This window comes from Gopherus flavomarginatus, assembly GCF_025201925.1.
Source record: "Gopherus flavomarginatus isolate rGopFla2 chromosome 13 unlocalized genomic scaffold, rGopFla2.mat.asm SUPER_13_unloc_1, whole genome shotgun sequence".
Lineage (NCBI taxonomy): Eukaryota > Metazoa > Chordata > Testudines > Testudinidae > Gopherus > Gopherus flavomarginatus.
The window spans coordinates 3,727,606-3,747,525 of record NW_026114609.1 but is presented as its reverse complement, the minus strand read 5'-3'; the positions used below and the strand labels follow the sequence as shown (position 1 = coordinate 3,747,525).

The following is a 19,920-nucleotide window of genomic DNA, read 5'->3' as shown; positions in this document are numbered from 1 at the left end:
CATCGGAGCCCAGCGCCCTGCACCTGTGCCCTCCTGCCCCACAAGGGGTGAGCTACAGTCCCCACCATGCTCTGCAGAGGGGAGAAGGGTCAAGCCAACCAGCCCATTTAGGATGGGGGAATCAACACCCTTTTTTCTGCACAGCCACTGACCATCAGCAGGATTCCTCCTTCTCCTCCCTCCTGTGCCTCGGTGTGACTAAATCTCTGCACCTAGACAGCCAGTCCATCCACTGCACCTCAATCCCCCCCATGCCTGAGCCTCCCTGCCAAAGTCCTGCACATGGTTCCATAGAATTAAGTCTCACATCTCGCTGGGAACTCGACTTCTTGTGCCCAGAGAATCTCGGCCCCTGTCAGTAGATAACCTGAGTTTGAGAAACACAGTGTCCATCTTCTCTAAAAAAGTACTTGGAGAGGTCTTTCTTGTGTGACCATGTGGTCTAATGGATAAGGCATCTGACTTTGTATCAGGTAATTGAGAGTTTGAGTCCCTTTGTGCTTGTGCAGTTTTACCATTGTGCTGAAAGTCCTGCTTCCTTCAGAGCTGGAACCTCTTCTTGGCTGCTCAGGCCAATGTTCTGGCTTCAGCTAGAGCCCTAGGAAGGAGTTGGGGGTTGGACATCACAAAGGCTGGAGCATGAGCTCCAAGTACTTCCAGTCTAGCCTTTGCTGTTCCTGACTTGCCAAAGAAACTGGGCAGCTGCCCGGGCTGGCATGTAGAGCAGTTTCCCTCTTCCAAATGTGCACCTGTCCCTGTACTTGAGGGGGCTTGGTAAATAGCACCTTGGGAGCTTGGGTGTTTCTCTGCTTCTCACCAGGTGGGGAAAAGCCTCTTGGGGTAAAATTTCCTGCCCCACTGCAAAAGTGAGCACTGTGAGTGGGAACAGACAGAGGCCACACCAGGGGGCTGGCCCTGCTTTCCTACCTTCTTCTGATGTTGGCCACAGAGCATCAGCAGCCGCCCCGCATGCTGGTCTGCGGGTCGCCTTCAGTGGGTGTTTGGCATGGCAGGGAGCAGGCTGGCCGGGGGTCTTTGTCGCTGTCTGCTGGCCACACATAGGCATGGTCCTCCCCTCTCCTGAACAGCCAGAGTTAGTCTGTGCTTGAAAGCAGGGACACAGGAGACTCAAGGCAAGAGGGTGAGAAAGAATGAGAAAGGACCTATGAAGACAGCACTCTCTACAGGGACACTGCCTGGTGAAAGGATGTGGAGACACCAAGTTGCCTCATTTTTCCTGGTGCCCTACACAGCTGCATACTGCTCCAGTGGCCAGCCCGATCCCCCGGCTGTCTGAGATGACCAGGAAAGCTGCCCCTGCTCTGCCTCTGCCACAAAGCCCCCACCCCTGCTCTGTCCCCATGCCGCCTCTTCCCACCCCTGCTCCACTCCATTCTCCCCCCCACTCCGTCCCTTCCCCTTAGCTACGTCTCAGTGGACTGCAGGAGGGATCAGTCTCATCTGCACTCACCGGGCGCCGGGAAGTGGAACGACCTGGCCCCAGCCTGCTCTGCTCCACCAGCTCCCAGCTGCGGCGCTGGTGAATGCTGGGGGGCGTTTCCGCCCACCGCCCAAGTTCCAAGGCTGGGAGCAGAGTGCAGCAGGCCGGGGCCGGATCACTCCACTTCCCAACGCCCCATTGAGTGTGGGGTCAGGCCTGCCCTGCAATTACCGGGCGGCGGGAAGTGGAGTGACCTGGCCCCAGCCTGCTCCGCTCTGCCAGCTCAGACTGGGGAACGGGGTGCTGTGTAGGGCACCAAAATGTCTAGGGACAACCCTGAATAGATCATTTTTCCACAGGGACCGATGGCTGTTAGAATAGAGATATTCAGGCTGCTTGTACAGGCCTAGACTTTAAGAACTTAGGTGTATTTTTATCACTTAGCTAGTGACAGGGGTATAAAACAAAGAACCAAAATCCCGGTCTGCCTGTGTCTGGGCCTTCTTTCCCTAGGAGAGTCTGAGCCCTTGTTCGTAGGTGTCATAAACAGATAGTTAAGGGTTAATGTCTCTTTTATCTGTAAAGGGTTAAGAAGCTCCATAAAGCTGGCTGACACCTGCCCAGAGGACCAATGGGGGACAAGATACTTTCAAATCTTGGTGGAGGGAAGTCTTTGTTTGTGCTCTTTGTTTTGGGGGTTGTTCGCTCCTGGGACTAAGAGGGACCAGATGTCCATCCAGGCTCTCCAAATCTTTCTGACTCAGTCTCTCATGTTTCAAACTTGTAAGTAAATAGACAGGCAAAGCGTGTTAGTCTTATTTTTGTTTTCTCAACTTGTAAATTATCCTTGTTTGCTGAGAGGATTTTACCTCTGCTTGCTATAACTTTGAACCTAAGGCTAGAGGGGTTTCCTCTGGGCTATATAAATCTGAGTACCCTGTAAAGTATTTTCCATCTTGATTTTACAGAGATGATTTTTATCTTTCTTTCTTTAATTAAAAAATTTTTCTTTTAAGAACCTGATTGATTTTTCCTTGTTTTAAGATCCAAGGGGATTGGGTCTGGACTCACCAAGGATTGGTGGGGGAAAGGAGGGGGGATGGTTAATTTCTCCTGTGTTCACCAGGGAATTGGTGAAGCCTCTCAAGGCTGCCCAGGGAGGGGAATGTTTTGGGGGGACAGGGAGTGATGCAGACACTAACTTCTGGATGGTGGCAGTGTTGCCAGATCTAAGCTATTAATTAAGCTTAGAAGGGTCCATGCAGGTCCCCCACGTCTGTACCCTAAAGTTCAGAGTGGGGAAAAAACCTTGACAGTAGGCTAAGGCCTTTGGCTAAACAGCAGGGGCAGCCATACACTGGGAAGTGAACGGCCCAATCCTCACCTTCCAAACCTATCACACTGAACTAAGGTGGGGTTGGGCTGTTAGGAAGATGATCCTGTCCCAATAGTGCCCATAACCACCAGATCAAGAAACAGATCTTAACGGAGCATCCGGTCTGGCAAGAAATCCCTTCTCAATGGTTGTGGTTGTGAAACCGTCATTTCTGTAGGGTTTATCTTTATGGCCCCCGCTTTTCTGTTGTCAATCTGTCTGGTCCTCTAATTCTTTCTGTCTGCTGCAGAATTAATTTTGCTGGGTGTAAGTTAATTAGGGGAGTGGGATGTAATTGGTTAGAGAATTCTGTTACAATAGGTTAGAACTGGTTAATTACAGTTCAGTAAAATGATTGGTTAAGGTCTCGCTGAGAATATTACTGTATAAACTGGGGTCAAACAGGCAGTGGGCAGGGAAATTGGAATCATGCTAACGGGGGGATGGGAATAGGGAACGGGGAACAGGGACACAGGCAAGGCTCTGCAGTGTCGGAGCTGGGAAGGGGGAAGTGGGATAAACACTCTGCAGTGTCAGAGCTCATAGACTCATAGACTTTAAGGTCAGAAGGGACCATTATGATCGTCTAGTCCGACCTCCTGCACAACGCAGGCCATAGACTCTCACCCACCCACTCCTGTAACAAACCCCTGACCTACATCTGAGCTATTGAAGTCCTCAACTCGTTGTTTAAAGACTTCAAGGTGCAGAGAATCCTCCAGCAAGTGACCCACGCCCTACGCTGCAGAGAAAGGTGAAACCTCCCCAGGGTCTCTGCCAATCTGCCCTGGAGGAAAATTCCTTCCTGACCCCAAATATGGTTATCAGCTAAATCCTGAGCATGTGGGCAAGACTCACCAGCCAGACACCCAGGAAAGAATTGTCTATAGGGATGTGGGGTAAAGACTCTGTGGTGTCAGAGCTGGGAAGGGAACACAGGGGAACAGACTCTGTCGGTGTATAGATGTCAGCCTGACTGGTGTGAAAGGCTTTGGAATCTGCTTGCTTGGAAACTAACCCCAGTAAACATCCTTTTGTCTGCGCTTTGGACTTCTGGTCTTTTGCTGCTTGCTGTCTGTGTGACAAGAGCCAGGGAATTGGGCAGGGGAAGGGAAAGCCCTCTAACAATGGCTCCTTGCTCCTCTCCCTTCAGGCTCAGGAGTCAAGGATGGGCAGGACTCCAGGCTCTGCTTGAGGGATGCTGGCACAGGGGCTGGTGGGGGAGAAAGGATTATAGATTCTGACCTGCACTCTGGAGAGGAGGTAATAAGTGAAGGGGCATTTTTGATTCCTACGCTGCTTCAGTGTCCCCAGGACTAGAATTCTACATTCCACAGGGCCAAATGAGGGGGTGAAGCCATTTGGCTAATGAAAACCAGCGCTCTAAGTGAGGCTTGAACTCACAACCTCTGCTTAGCTTCTCTCAGCACTGCACTATAAGTACTGTGCACTAACCAATTGCACCACTAGAGCACCTGTTAATTGCTACTCTCTCAGTCCCCTAGGTTGATAAAGGCAAGGAGTCACCCCAAAACATTCTCAGTGGGGTTAAGAGCCGGTGTCGACAAGCGTTGTACTTGGTGGAGTGGATTCTTCTTAAGGCTTCCAGGCACCATCTGACAATTTTGTTCTTCTCTGTGTAATAACAGAGCTGACTGGGAGCTGCTGCAGAGGGGGCTGCCTGGCTCTTTGCCATGGCCCCCGCCCCTGCTCTGCCCCAGCCCTGCCCCCATCGCCCCTGCACTCACTGCATGGTCCACTCCTCTGGCTCCCAGCCATGCTGCCGGCGAGTGCTGTGGGACGGTTCCCCCCTCCCCCCAAACTTGGGAGCCAGGGGAGCAGAGCAGGCTGAGGCCCCAGGCCTGCATGGGGGGAAGCAGAGGGGGGCTGGTCCCAGGCCTCTGTGGGGGACAGGGGGCTGGCTACTTCCTGCAGGAAGTGGAGTGACCCGGCCCCAGCCTGCTATTGCACAATCCCCAGCCATGCCGCACAGCGTGCCCCCAGAGGGAGTGGGGGGCCAAGCAGATGATCCAGCACGAGGGGGTCATTCTCACTGGTAGCTGTCCAGTGGCAGTGAGTTCAACAGGCCTTGGCACATGCTGTGTGGGGCAGGAGGTCCTTGTATTTGGAGCAGTGGGAGTGAACTGCGTGCAATTGTGTCTCTGAGCACAACTGTGAATGTTATGGTGTGTGGGGGGGTTCTTGTGAGTGTGGCTGGGGGTGTGATGGTTTCTTTCTTTGGGGGTTGGACTAACATGTCCCTCTGGGTGTGTAGTGTGTGAGTGTTCTTGGGATTGCATGAGTCCCTTTGTGTGTGTGTGTCAGTCACTTGCCGCAGAATACAAAAATCCTGCAAAGCCATTTCCTACTGGTTAGCCCAGCAACACACTGATACAGTGTCACAGACTCACACACACACAGAGCAGGGCTCAGCAGAGGGCAGCAGGGACACACACGTCTCCCCTGGGACAGCTTGGACAATTTCCCATCACAACCCAGCACAGTGCTGGTGCCCCCACATGGGGTGGGCACTGACCGGGCAGAGGGGGCAGATGAGCTGGATCTGTAAAAGCAGCAAAGAGTCCTGTGGCACTTTATAGACCAACAGACGTATTGGAGCATGAGCTTTCATGCATAAATCCCCACTTCGTCGGCTACATTCAGAAGGAAGCACTTTGGGAAAATCAGTCAAGGCCCTTAGCAGAGTTGGGACACAGACCCAGTGACCCCTGCAGCACCCTGAGAGGGCAGTGGGGTTTAGTGGTCAGAGCAGGGAGGGGCTGAACACCAGGACCCCTGAGTTCTATCCTTGGCTCTGGAAGTGGAGGGGGTCTAGAGTAGGGGGACTGGGATCCAGGACTCCTGGGTTCCATAGGGGAGACTGTTTTTCCCTGTGCTTCCCTCCCTAGAGATCCCAGCCCAGCCCCCTAGTGGAGACTGAGCAGGAGTGGGGGGAGCTGTTCTCCCACTTTGGAGTTATGATTCAAACTCCTCCCCCAGGGACTGTGACATCACAGAATCTGCCCCCCCCCCCAACACAGAGAAAACTAGTGGGGTTAGGAGGGTTCTAGCTGCACTCACCAGACAACCCTGGTCATTGCAAGAAACCCCCAAAGCTACTTGCACCCACAAAACACCCTCTCAGGGTATACACCCCCTGCTAGGACAGGACCTCTTGCTCCCACCCCTTTTCTTATCACCACAAGCTGCTCCCAGGCAGGCACCACACCCCATTCACACACCTTTTGTCACTACGTAACTCAGTGGCAATCACTGCCCTGAAGTGACTCCGGTGCAGGCATTCCCCACACGAACTCCCCACACCGGATTCTGTCCACACACAGAGAATTCTCTCTGTCCGGCTCCTTTGGTTCATCTCGCTGCTCTCCCTACTGCCGCCAGACACTGCTCATCTGCATAACCCCGCCCACGGACACGTGACACCTTCTGTCCTGCTGGTTTCAGGTGAGTGAATTGCCCTTGGGGAGTGAGCAGGTCACAGCACGTCACAGCCCCAGCGCACGTCACAGCCCCAGCCAGGGCCGGCTCCAGGCACCAGCTCAGCAAGCAGGTGCTTGGGGCTGCCAAGGGGAAGGGGCGGCACGTCGGGCTCTTCGGCAGCAATTCGGTGGCAGGTCCATCGGTCCCTCTCGGAAGGAAGGACCTGCCACCGAATTGCCGCCAAAGAAGAGGGCGGCGCAGTGGAACAGCTGCAGATTGTGATCGCGGCTTTTTTTTCATTTTCCCGCCACTTGGAGCGTCAAAAACCTGGTGCTGGCCCTGCCCCAGCACATGTCACAGCTCCAGCACACGTCATAGCATGTCACAGCCTGGGGCAGGAAGATATTGGGGGAGAAGATGGGGGGAGGGAGATACCCAGGCCCATAGACCCATAGGGGCAGGGGATATTGGGGTCAGGAGGAAAGGAGAGGGGGTTGGCAGAGACCCAGCCTGGGGTGCAGGGGAAATGTGGTGGGGTGGAGGGAGCTGGGGGACAGAAGAGACACATGTGGCTGGTGAAACGTTGGTCCAAGGAAACTGAGTCACTCCCAGGACATGCTGTGCAGGGGGGAGCACAGGGGCAGAGAGAGAGACCCATCCCCATAGAGCCCAAGAGGGATATTGGGAGCAGGGGAGGGGATGGAGGGAAGAGAGACCCAGCCTCGTAGACCTCTAGAGGCAGCGGGATATGTGCGGGCAGGAGAGGGGATGGCAGAGGAGAGACCAATCTCCATAGACCTCCAGAGGCAGGAAATGAGGGGAGAAGGGAGTGATCCAGCCCTATAGACCTGTAGGGGCAGGGAGATATTGGGGGCAGGAGGGGAGAAGGGGGGTTGGCAGAGACCCAGCCAGGAGTGCAGCAGAAATGGGGTAGTTTGGAGGGAATGTGGAGGAGAAGAGACACATGGCAGGACACATGTTGGGACAGGGAAACTGACTTGCTCCGAATACATTCAGAGCAGGGCAGGGCAGAGGCAGATCATGCTGGTCCCAGGGTAATTTCAGGGGGTTCTGATTCCCCACTTAGCCGGTGGGCTAACCTCTGGGCTGAGGAGACCTGGGGTGGGGTGGGTGCACGGGCTGTGTTTGTGTGTCAGGCTGGGGGAGCTGCCTGGGCAGAGGTGCTGGAACTGGGGGTGCTTCAACAGCCCCTGGCTGGACATGGTTTCCATCACAATCAGGGGTTACAGTTGGTTCAGTGGCTCAGCACCCCCCACTATACAGATTGTTCTGGCACCACTGGCCTAGGGTCACTGTCTAGTGCCCTTTGCCGCCCAGCTCAGGGCCTGCCTGGCTCTCCTAGAGCAGGGTGAGCGCCCAGCTCTTCTGGGGCAGGGCTGGCGAAAGCTCTGGACAAATACTAACAGCGCTGGGGAGCGTGGACAAATATTAGTTGGACAGAGGAGCCTGGGGCGGTTTTATCAGAGAGCAGAAATGAATCCCGAACACAGCACTGGAGCTGCAGTGCTAGGGGTGTGTGCCTGGGTCACCTGCACTGTCTCCCTGCACCCCCTCATGGCATAACAAGTTCCCTGCAGAGAAGAAGAGGTGCGGGAACGAGGGGTGCGGCCGGTGCTGCAGCACCCCCATGTCTCACTGTGAAAAGCTCCAGATGCTGTGGGAACAAAGCCAACATTATTGTGTGATTCCAGAGAACCCCGGTGCTGTGCTGCCCCTGTGTAGTGTGAGCGGGAATTTCATGTTTTCACACTGCTTGTGAACACACCTGGGTACGGTTCACAGGCTTTCAGCACCCCCACTATAAAAAGTGAGAGAGCCCCACTGCACAGAAGTGCCTGCTTAGCCTGCTGCAGAAACTGCCCGGCCTCTGGCCTGCTGCCCTTTCTATACCACAAATCCCGGGCACTGAAGAGACGGATCAGAGCGTCAAATTCAGGGCTTGCCTACAGGGAGGCACTCAGCAAAATGAATTTTGATTAGCAAAATGTGTGACTTGAAAGTGGATTAGTTAAATGGCATTGAATCCCTCACTAACCCCATCACCGAACTGACCTTACCTAGAGCATTAGAGTGTAAAGCTATTTCTTCCCAGTTTGTGAGAGAAAGCTTCATACTCTACAGTCTTCACCCCTCTTAAAATGAGAGCTTCGAGGAGGTTGCAGAGAGGTTCTCTGTTCCTGACTTGGTTTCTGGATTCTCCTGTTCTTTACCTTCTTCGGCTGCTTCAGTGCTGCTTTTCTCTCCTTCACCATCTTGCAGCCTCCTCCTTCCACACCCCTGAGCGATGTAAATTATCCTGATCTAAGCACTGTTGCACAGAGCGCTGTGGCGGCAGGAGAGCTTCTCCCACTGACAGAGCTATCGCCTCTCGTGGCCAGTGGAGTAATGAAGCTGATGGGAGCAGCCTAGAGCTAAAGCTTTACTGACTAGGAAAAGAAATAAGGAACTTATTTACCAGTTTAAAGCCAGTAAACATACACACAAAGGAGTTACAGTCTGAGGTTTCAAACAGCAGTAGAAGCTGCTGTAACAGGCAAGCTCTGTATGTCCCTTAGGGCTAACCCTGGCCAAACAGCCAGGATCCCTTGCTTATGCGTAGAAGTCGCGCCATCTGCCTGAAGTCCAAGCATAAGGGCAGTTTCTTACTGACAGAAATTTTTATTCCATTCCCCCAAAGCTCAAACTGATGGGGCAAGTGTTTGTGAAAGTCTCCACCGCCTGGGTGTGTGTGTGTGTGTGTGTACAATCAACCAAGTCTTTTGTCCACCGATGATCCACAGTGACTTGTCCGATGTCTCAGTCAGAGCCTTCTCTTGTTGGAAAAGAGATGACTCCTTTCCTGGTAAACTAGCATTTCACACTTGGTAATGCTTCTCTCCTGACTCGGGGCGGGGGTGGCGGGGTGGCGGCGAGGGGGTTTACAGTTTTAGTGCCAACACTTATATATCACCTTATACCATGGGATACAGCTATTATAAGTGAGAATAATGCATGCAGCAACTCACAAGCTTTTCATAAAGTCTAAACAAAAAACACATTTTTATAAATCTAAAATGACACTGACAAACAGGTGAGCAAGACTAGTTTCCAGTCATGCATTTGTCACTTCTCAGTAAGGCCTAGAGGCCTTGGCATGAGCTGGCACCTGCTCTGCTAGTATCAGAAGAGGGTCTTCCATCTTATCCCCAGGTGTCCGCCAGGGATCCGTAGTGGGACCAGTAGTGTTCAACTTATTCATAAATGCTCTGGGAAAAGGGGTAAACAGTGAAGTGGCAAAATTTGCAGATGATACAAAACTACACATGACAGTCAAATCCAAAACAGACTGCGAAGAGCTACAAAAGGATCTCACAAAACTGTGTGACTGGGCAAGAAAATGGCAGATGAAAGTCAATGTTGATCAATGCAAAGTAATGCACATTGGAAAACACAATTCCAAGTATACATATAAAATGACGGGGTCTAAATTAGCTGTTATCACTCAAGAACGAGATCTAGGAGACATTGTGGCTAGTTCTCTGAAAACACCCACTCAACGTCCAACAAGATGTTGGGAATCATTAAGAAAGGGATAGATAATAAGACAGAAAATATCATATCACCTGTATAGAAATCCATAGTATGCTCACACCTTGAATCCTGTGTGCTGATGTGGTCGCCCCATCTCAAAAAAGATAGATTGGAATTGGAAAGATTCAGAAAAGGGCAACAAAAATGATGAGGGGTATGGAACAGCTTCTGTAGAGACAACTAAAGGGGGTAAGATAGAGGTCTATACAAGCATGACTGGTGTGGAGAAAGTAAATAAGGAAGTGTTATTTAGTCCTTCTCACAACACAAGATCTGGGGGTCACCAAATGAAATTAATAGGCAGCAGATTTAAAACAAAGAAAAGTAAGTATTTCTTCACACAGCCAACCTATGGAACTCCTTGCCAGAGGATGTTGTGAAGGCCAAGACTAAAACGGGGTTCAAGAAAGAACTAGATACATTCATGGATGATAAGTCCATCAATGGCTCTTAGCCAGCGGTGTCCCTAGCGAGCATCTGTTTGCCAGAAGCTGGGAATGGGCGACAGGGGATGGATCACTTGATGATACCTGTTCTGTTCATTCCTTCTGGGGCACCTGGCACTGGCCACTGTCAGAAGACAGGACACTGGGCTAGATGGACTTTTGGTCTGACACAGGATGGCCGTTCTTACATTCTTATCCCATAACCACTTAGTTTTCTTTAGAGCCTTTGGTGAGAGACCCTGTCAAAGGCTTTCTGAAAATCCCAGTTCGCTATATCGACTGAATCATCCTTATCCACATGCTTGTTGAGATCCTCAAAGAATTCTAGAAGATTGGTGAGGTACAAGTTCCCTTTACAAAAGCTGTGTTCACCCTTTCCCAACAGAGCCTGTTTATCTGGATGTCTGATCATTCTTTGTCACGGAGTGTGGGGGAGTCCGGTCCTGCACCCCTCTTCCTGGGACCCACAGTGATTCTCAACCAGCCAGTAAAACAGAAGGTTTATTGGACAACCGGAACGCAGGTTACAGCAGAGCTTGCAGGCACAGTCAGGACCCCTCAATCGAGTCTTTCTGGAGTTTCAGGGTGCTTGGGTCCAGCATAGGATCCCCTGAATTCCCCTCACCCAGCCCAAAACTGAAACTGAACTGCCCCTCCTCCAGCCGGCAGATTCCTTTGTCCAGCTTCCCAGGCCAAGGTGCTAACCCCCACCCCCTTACCTGGCTCAGGTTACAGGCTTAAAGATCCTGTCCCTCACCTAAAGACATCCCCGGCTCTCCCATCCTCCACACAGATAGCCCCTACTCCATCACATTCTTTACTCTAGTTTCTACCAATTTGCCCATTGCTGAAGTTAGGCTCACCGGCCCACAATTGCCAGGATCACCCCTGGAGCCCATTTTAAAAATTGGCGTTACATTAGCTACCTGCCAGGCGTCTGCAACAGAGGCTTGCTTCAGTGGTAGCTTGTGTGCTACGGCTAGTTGTTCTGCAATTTAAAATTTGAGTTCCCTCAGAACTCATGGTTGAATGCCACCTGGTCCAGCTGACTTCTTCCTGTTTAATTGAACAATTTGTTCTAAAACTTCTTATACTGAGATGGTACCTCAGATTTGTCACCCAATAAGGAGAGCTCCAAGGTGGGACTCTCCCTCCTGTCCTCTGCAGTGAAGACCATTGCAGAGAGTTCACGGAGCTTCTCTGCAATGGCCTTGTCTTCATAGTGTGCTCCTTTGTCAGCTAGTGGCCCCACCACCTCTTTGGCAGGCTACCTGCTGCTGATGTACTTAAAAACATTCTTATGCTTAGCTTTTGTGTCTTTAGCACATTGCTTCTCAGATTCTTTCTTGGCCTGACTTCTTAGACTTTGACACTTAACAGGCCAGAGTTTGTGAACCTTCCTATTATCCTCACTAGGATCTGATTTCCAAATTTTGAAGAACGACTTTTTGCCTCTAACAGCCTCCATTACTCTGCCATTTACCTAGTGTGGCTTTCTGCTGGTCCTCCTATTGTTGTTTCTGATTTAGGGCATACGTTTCATCTGAGCCTCTAACTGCAGCGTTTTTAAAGGGTCTGCATGCTGCTTGCAGGCACCTAACACTTGTGACAGCAGCTCCTTTTAATTTCCATCCAACCATCTGTACTTATGCCGATAGGTTGACTTTAGGTCTTTAACTTTGATCAGTAGCTGAGAAGATGGTAAATCAGACAAACCCCTTAATTTCCTTGTTATTTCCTGACTTCTTTATTCATCGCCTTTTCCTTATTTCCAGGCTGAAGTGGCGGCCTGCCAGGGAGCTCCCTGGCACCTCTGGCTGCCTGGGCTGAAGGCAAGAGGCAGGCCTGGGCGTGGGGAGGGCCTCCTGTCCCGGCCTGAGGCTGCAGTGCTTCCTGGTCCCGGCAGGCGGCTGCTGTGGGAGAACACGAGAGAGGCTCTCGGGGTGCTAGGCAGCGCTGTGTGGCTTTCAGGGGAAAGAGCTGAGGCTCCCGACTAGACCTGCTATTGACTCGTGTGGCTCTGCGCACAGTCAGCCGTGGCAGGCCAGAGTGCGGACGTGACTCAGGCTTAGGCAGCATGGCCGCTCTTTTCTGACGAGGCATGAGGCAGGCCAAGAGCTTTGCACAGCGTACAGGGAAGTGGGAGGGAGGCGTCTTTGGGCCGGTGTGTCTCGTCCGTTTCTCACTTGCTGCTTGGACTGAAGTGGGAAAGGAGCAAAACATACACGACTGAAGATTCTGCACTTGAGTTAAGCCCGAGTCCCTGACATGGCTGCTCAGAGATGAGCATTTACGGTGCAGCCCCCACACGCTTCCAGCCAGCAGGTGAACCCACTATGTCCAAGAGGGAGCCTTTGAGGTGGCAAGAGAGGGACATCACAGTTCCCGGCAGACCTTGAGGAGCCCACAAGGAGGCTTCAGTGGCATCCCTAGGGAAGCATAAACTCCCCCTCCTTTCCCGCTTCTGTGCCCATAACACAGAGCTCGATTAATCAAAACCCTCTTCTCCCAGCACCAGACCTCCTTCTTCTTACACTGGGCCTGCAAGCGAGGGGGCAGCTTTCACAGCACCAAGAGTCTAACCTGTGAGGCAGGAGGCGGCTGATGCTTGCAGTCTGCTGGGGAGCTCCCAGAAGTTATTAATGGACAGAGACTCCTCAATGCCCTTAGTAACAAGGGTTTGGGGTTCATTGAGGCCAGTAAGGGGGTCACTATGTCAGCCCTGTAACCCTCAGTGTCAGGTCACTGTGCAGCTTTGATCTAGAGCTCAGATCCCAACAACTGACCAGTAGCCCACCTGGTTACTCCTTACAGGCTGACCTTACCCCTCTTCCAGCCCTGGATTCGCCCCCTAATCATCCTACTGCCACTCAGAGCCACAGACGTGGAGGTGCTGAAGGAGGGAGGGGTGACTCTAGGGTGGGGTTCTTCTCTAAAGATGGCTGGTAGAAAAGTGGTGCTCAGTTCTGTCAGCAACCTGCCCAGTTGCCTCGCTGCCAGGGGATGCACACATTTCTGTAAGGCCATTAAATAGGATATTTGGCTTCTGAGTGAATGTGAGGAATATGCAATTATGAGAGGGAATTTCCATCCCTCTTTCACATGCAATTAAGAGCCCCAGTGGCCTAATGGAGAAGGCATTGGCTTCCTAAGCCAGAGATTGTGGGTTCAAGTCCCATCTGGGGTGACAAGCTACTTTCTTCTTGTATATTGCAAAGAAACCTGGTGTTATTTTCCCCAAGGAAGCTGGGAGATGTTTGAACACAAAGTACTCCAGCTTGGGAACAATCCCCCAGAAATGGCATCTTCCACTCCACAAATGCTTTCTAAACCCAGCAGTAGCAAACAGTTCATACCAGTGTTTGTCTGAGACTAGAGCGAAGGGAAGTGTTTACTCCAACACCTCAGTGAAAGAGCAGGGCCATACTGAAAGAGAATGGATCTGTCTGGAGGCAAAGCAGACCTTGAGAATGAGCAACAGTGAGAAAAGAAGAGGTTCAAGTGTGTGTTAGGTGTTAGTTAGGTTGGTCTGACAAATTTCAAGAAAATCCCAATGCCCGTAGACTGGTGCAGACACTGGCTGTTTCTGATCTTTTACTGGGAGTTCATTGAGAAATATTTTCCTTAACTATGTTATGGAATATTGAGTTGTCTATGAAGGCACCATTCTTCCTGCTTTCACCCTTTGAGGCAACATGGCTACATGGCATGAGGCCAATGTGCACCTTCCAGTCAACTGCTAGAGAAGACAACACAGACAGGGGTGGCAGCAGGGCAGACTGGAGCTCCACGGAGATGGTGGGACCAGATCTCATCAACAGGGAGGTGGCCACCCCAGCATGCACAAGGCTGAGCAAGTGCAGTGTGTGCTTCACCGTGCCCCTACTCACTGCACATGGTGGTGGTGGAGGCCAGTTACCCAGGTAGGTTGGTCTGGCAAATGTAGGGCTTGGCTACACTTACAGATGTAGAGCGCTGGGAGTTAAACCAGCCCTTGGAGACCGCAGCAGGGAAAACACTGCTCTGTGTTCACACTCTCAGCTGCAAGAATACTGGAGTGGCCACATTAGCAGCTCTTGCAATGCCACAAAGAGTAGTGCAGTGTGGTAGCTATCCCAGTGTGCAAGTGGCTGCAACGTGCTTTTCAAATGGGGTGTGGGGGTGGAGTGTGACAGGGAGTGTGTTGTATGTGTGTGTGGGGAGAGATAGTGTATTTGGGGGGCTGATAGTGTGTCAGCATGCTGTCTTGTGTGTTCGGACAGCAGCAGAACCCCCCCCCACACACACACATACACACTCACAACAGCAGCATTCCACACTAATGGTTGCTTTGTCCCAGAGCAGATAAGCAGCCAGCTGTCAGAAACAGAGCTTCGAAAGGGGATATCCGCCTGCCTGCAGCCGATTTCAAAACAATGACCAGAGTGGGCACTTGACTTCAGGGGATTATGAGATGTTTCCTGAGGCCAATCACAGTGCAGTAACCCAACACGTCATCCACCCTGATGCCCGGCCGTTTCAGCCGAGGCACAGCGAGCTTTATGCTTCTCATGGAGGAGGATTACCAGGAGTGCTCCAGCTGCAGAGCCCAGGCGCTCCATGTGTCTTGCCAGTGTGGACACCTCAGGAGTTAGGGCACCCAGGGCTGCTTTAATGCACTCTAACTTGCAAGTGTAGCCAAGCCCCTAGACTTGCGACCTGACACCCAGGGTTATAGGGGAGACATAGTGACTCCCTTACTGGCCTTGGGGAACCCCAAACCCTTGTTACTAAGGGCATTGAGGAGTCTCTGTCCCTTAATAACTTCTGGGAGCTCCCCAGCAGGCTGCGGGCGTCAGCCACCACCTGCCTCACAGGTTAGACTCTTGGCGCTGTGCCAGCCGCCCCCTCGCTTGAGGGCCCAGTGTAAGAAGAAGGAGGCCCAGTGCTAGCAGAAGGGGGTTTTGATTAATCGAGCTCTGTCGTATGGGCACAGGACTCTTCCACTGTGTCACTCTGCTGGCTTCTCTTCAGCAGCACCTAGCGGCCCTGGCTCCAGGCTAGCGCCTTGTGAGCTCTGGCACTGGCAGGAAGAGTTGCAGGGTGCTGGGCAGCAGCATTGACAAACCAGCTGCTGGTAGGTGTCTCTGTGGTATCATGGGTCAGTGAGTTCAGCTGTTGATTGAAAGAAAGGGGGTTTATGCTCCCTCAGGGATGGCACTTGAAGGCTCCTCGTGGGCTCCTCAAGGTCTGCTGGGAGCCGTGATGTCCCCCTTTTGCCTTTTGCCGCCTCGAAGGCTCCCTCTTGGACACAGTGGGTTCACCTGCTGCCTACAAGAGTGTGGGGGGCCGTGCTGCAAAAGCCCATCTCCAAACAGTCACGCCGGAGGCTTGGGCTTAATCCTCAAGGCCGAGCGCAAAACCTTCAGCCAGGAACGTTTTGCTCCCTTCCTGCCTCTGACCAAGGAGCAAGGGAGAAGCAGAGGAGACACGCCGGCTCGAGGATGCATCCCTCTCACTTCCCTGTATGCTGTGCAAAGCCCTTGGCCTGTCTCATGCCTCGTCAGGAAAGCGCGGCCATGCTGCCCAAGCTTGAGTCTCGTCCACAGCCTGGCCCGCCCCAGCTGACGGAGCGTGGAGCCACGCGAGTCAATGGCAGGTTGAATTGGGAGCCTCATCTCTTTCCCCTGACAGCCACACAGCGCTGCCTAGCACCCCGAGAGCCTCCCTCGTGTTCTCTCACAGCTGCCTGCCGACGTGGGTGGGAAAAGGGGACCAGGAAGTACTGCTGCCTCAGGATGGGACAGGAGGCCCTCGCCACACCCAGGCCTGCCTCTTGCCTTCAGCCCAGGCAGCCAGAGGTGCTGGGGAGCTCCCTGGCAGGCCGCCGCCTCAGCCAGGAAATAAGGAAAAGGCGATGAATAAAGACGTCAGGAAATAACAAGGAAATGACGAGGTTTGTTGAACGGGTTTCTGCCCGATTTACCATCTTCTCAGCTACCGCTCAAAGTTAAAGACCTAAAGTCAACCTATCGGCATAAGTACAGATGGTTAGATGAGAATTAAAAGGAGCTGCTGTCACAAGTGTTAGGTGCCTGCAAGCAGCATGCAGAGCGTTTAAAAACGCTGCAATTAGAGGCTCAGATGAAACGTTTGCCCTAAATCAGAAACAACAATAAGAGGACCAGCAGAAAGCCACTCTAGGTAAACGGCCGAGGAATGGAGGCCGTTGGAGGCAAAAAGTCATTCCTCAAAATCTGGAAATCAAATCGTAGTGAGGATAATAGGAAGGTGCACAAACTCTGGCCTGTTAAGTGTCAAAGTGTAAAAAGTCAGGCCAAGAAAGAATCTGAGAAGCAACATGCTAAAGACACAAAAGCTAAGCATAAATCCAGTCAATGCGAGTCCTGGTCTGTCCCCGCAGAAAGGTGAACCCCCCTGTGGCTGGAGTGAGCTCCTCTAAGCTGACCTCACTACAGACCTGTGCCAGGTAGTGCTCATTGTAAAAATGTTTTCTCTGACGGTTGGGAAAATTGGACCAGCGGTCCTCAGGCCGGCTGACACAATTAAAATCCCCCCCCCTCCAACAACAAACATCAAGCAGTCCAGAGGAAGGAAGCCAGTCCCTTCCATTGATCTTCTCTCTCACACCTTAACTGGGGACCATACACACTAATATAGCAGTAACCAGTGCCGCAGAGCACAAAGTCTAGCAGTAATGCCCTCCCTCATCAGAGCTCCAGCACTTTCTGTACTCACACCGCGAATGTGAAGAACAAGACTCCAACCCCATCGTTCTTCCCCGGCCAGGAGGCCCTTCCTCCAATCACCCTCTGCCTATTGAGCTACCCTAGAGTTGTTAATGTGCATTTCCTGAACACCCACCATGTCCAAGTCCAGCTGCTCCAAGGCACTGAACATCAAGCACCTCCTCCTGGGCCCCCAATTCCCTTCCACCTTCCACATGGCCACTTTTACAGATGCCCCTTCCCTGATACTGCCCTTGCTCAGCTGCACAGAGGAGTTTTCATCCCCAGTCCCTGCCTGTCACTGCCCAGCAGCCCTCTGGCACCATTCCTGAGGGTCACCCTGCCTCACTCTCTTCCTGACACGTTGGGAAAGACAGCTCTCATCATTAAAGGTCACGTGGGCCAACTAGGGGCAGAAGCCCATTCTATGTTTTTCTACTGCAGAGCCCAAGATCAGGGACTCACCTTCAAGGCTGTCCAGAGGGGGGGCAAGTGGGGCAATTTGCCCTAGGCCCCGCAGGGACCCCATGTGAATATAGTACTCTATAGTATTGCAACTTTTTTTTATGGAAGGGGCCCCTGAAATTGCTTTGCCACAGGACCCCTGAATCCTCTAGGGCAACTATGCTTGCCTTGGGTGCAGGCACTTCTGTGCTCCCAGAAAACAAGCTGCTTCTGCACATAGAGGGATGAAAGGACCTAGCAAAGCCCAGAATTGAACCAGGTACCTTTAGATTTTCAGTCTAATGCTCACCCAACTGAGTTACTTTGGCAGTTCTGTAACAGTATTTTGGTCTGTTGCTTCTCTGTCTGGGATGTTTTTGTAGCAGTTGCACACAAAAAGGACATAATTGGGAGCAGCACATGAAGACAAGGCTCACTTTAGCCTGCTTTGCTCGCTTCCTCACCCTGTTCCTGCCTGAGTTCCCGGGTTGACCTGGTGGCGGAAGGGGACTGGGGGCCAGTGGAGCAGGGAGGAAGTTGAGTTGGACCCTGAGCTAGACTAGACCCTAGCGGCGAGAGTCTGGCCACCACTTGCCTCCCCACCCTGTTGTCCTGGCTTCCCCCACTGATGGTACATCTACACTACAGGGTAATTTCGAATTAACATAAACCAGTTTTATAAAACAGATATAATAAAATCGATTGCACGCGGCCACACTAGGCACAGCAATTCAGCGGTGTGCGTCCATGGTCCGAGGCTAGCATCGATTTCTGGAGCGTTGCACTGTGAGTAGCTATTCCGTAGCTATCCCATAGTTCCCGCAGTCTCCTCTACCCCTTGGAATTCTGGGTTGAGATCCCAGTGCCTGATGGGGCAAAAATCATTGTCATGGATGGTTCTGGGTACAGCCTCACCCCTCCCTTCCTGAAAGCAGCAGACAACCATTTCACGCCTTTTTTCCTGGGTGAACTGAAAGCAAACCCCATAGCACAGCAAGCATGGACCCTGCTCAGATCAATAGCGCAATCGTGGACGTTGTAAACACCTCACGCATTCTCATGCAGTCTATGGTGAACCGTGAACTGCAAAGGCAGGCGAGGAGGAGGCAGCTACGACAGCGCGGCGACAAGAGTGATGAGGACATGGACACTGAATTCTCCCTAACCGCTAGCCCCTGTGCTTTGGACCTCCTGCACGTAATGGGGGAGGTTCTACCCATTGAATGCCAATTTTGGGCCCTGGAAACAAGCACAGACTGGTGGGACCGCATAATTTTGCAGGTGTGGGACGATTCGCAGTGGCTGCGAAACTTTTGCATGCGTAAGAGCACTTTCTTTGAACTTTGTGACTTGCTTTCCCCTGCCCTGAAATGCCATAATACCAAGATGAGAGCAGCCCTCACAGTGGAGAAGCGAGTGGCAATAGCCCTCTGGAAGCTTGCAACGCCAGACAGCTACCGGTCAGTCGGGAATCAATTTGGAGTGGGAAAATCTACTGTGGAGGCTGCTGTGTTGCAAGTAGCCAAAGCAATCATTAAGCTGCTGCTACGAAAGGTTGTGACTCTGGGAAACGTGCAGGTCATAGTGGTTGGCTTTGCTGCAATGGGATTGCCTAACTGTGGGGGGGCGATAGATGGAACCCATATCCCTATCTTGGCACTGGAGCACCAGGGCACCCAGTACATAAACCACAAGGGGTACTTTTCAATGGTGCTGCAAGCACTGGTGGATCACAAGGGACGTTTCACCAACATCCATGTGGGATGGCCAGGAAGGGTTCATGATGCTCGCGTCTTCAGAAGCACTGTTCTGTTTAAACAGCTGCAGCAAGGGAATTACTTCCCGGACCAGAAAATAACAGTTGGGGACATTGAAATGCCTGTCGTTATCCTGGGTGACCCAGCCTAACCCTTGATGCCATGGCTCATGAAGCCATACACAGGCAGCCTGGACAGTGGTCAGGAGCTGTTCAACTACAGGCTGAGCAAGTGCAGGATGGTGGTAGAATGTGCATTTGGCCGTTTAAGGGCTCGCTGATGAACATTACTCACTCGCTCAGACCTCAGCCAAACCAATGTCCCCTTTGTTATTGCTGCTTGCTGTGTGCTCCACAATCTCTGTGAAAGTAAGGGGGAGACCTTTATGGCGGGGTGGGAGGCTGAGGCAAATCACCTGGCCAGTGATTACGCGCAGCCAGACACCAGGGTGATTAGAAGAGCTCACCAGGAAGCAGTGCGCATCAGAGAAGCCTTGAAAACGAGTTTCATCACAGGCCAGGGTACGGTGTGACTGCTGTGTTCGTTTCCCCTTCATGAACCTCCCCCCCTTTGACTCCTCCTGTAAGCAACCCACCCTCCCCCTTCAATTACAGCTTGCTTATGGAAATAAAGTCACTATCATTTAAAAAGCATGTATTCTTTATTAAAAGTCATTCCCTGTAAGCAACCCACCCTC

General features: G+C 52.1%; 1 non-coding gene across 1 annotated transcript; it reads left to right on the top strand.

The window, feature by feature from the left end:
• Positions 1–13,408: 13,408 nt before the first annotated feature.
• Positions 13,409–13,481, top strand: TRNAR-CCU (transfer RNA arginine (anticodon CCU)). Its single transcript has one exon. It is a non-coding gene; the product is annotated as a tRNA-Arg (tRNA).
• Positions 13,482–19,920: the final 6,439 nt, after the last annotated feature.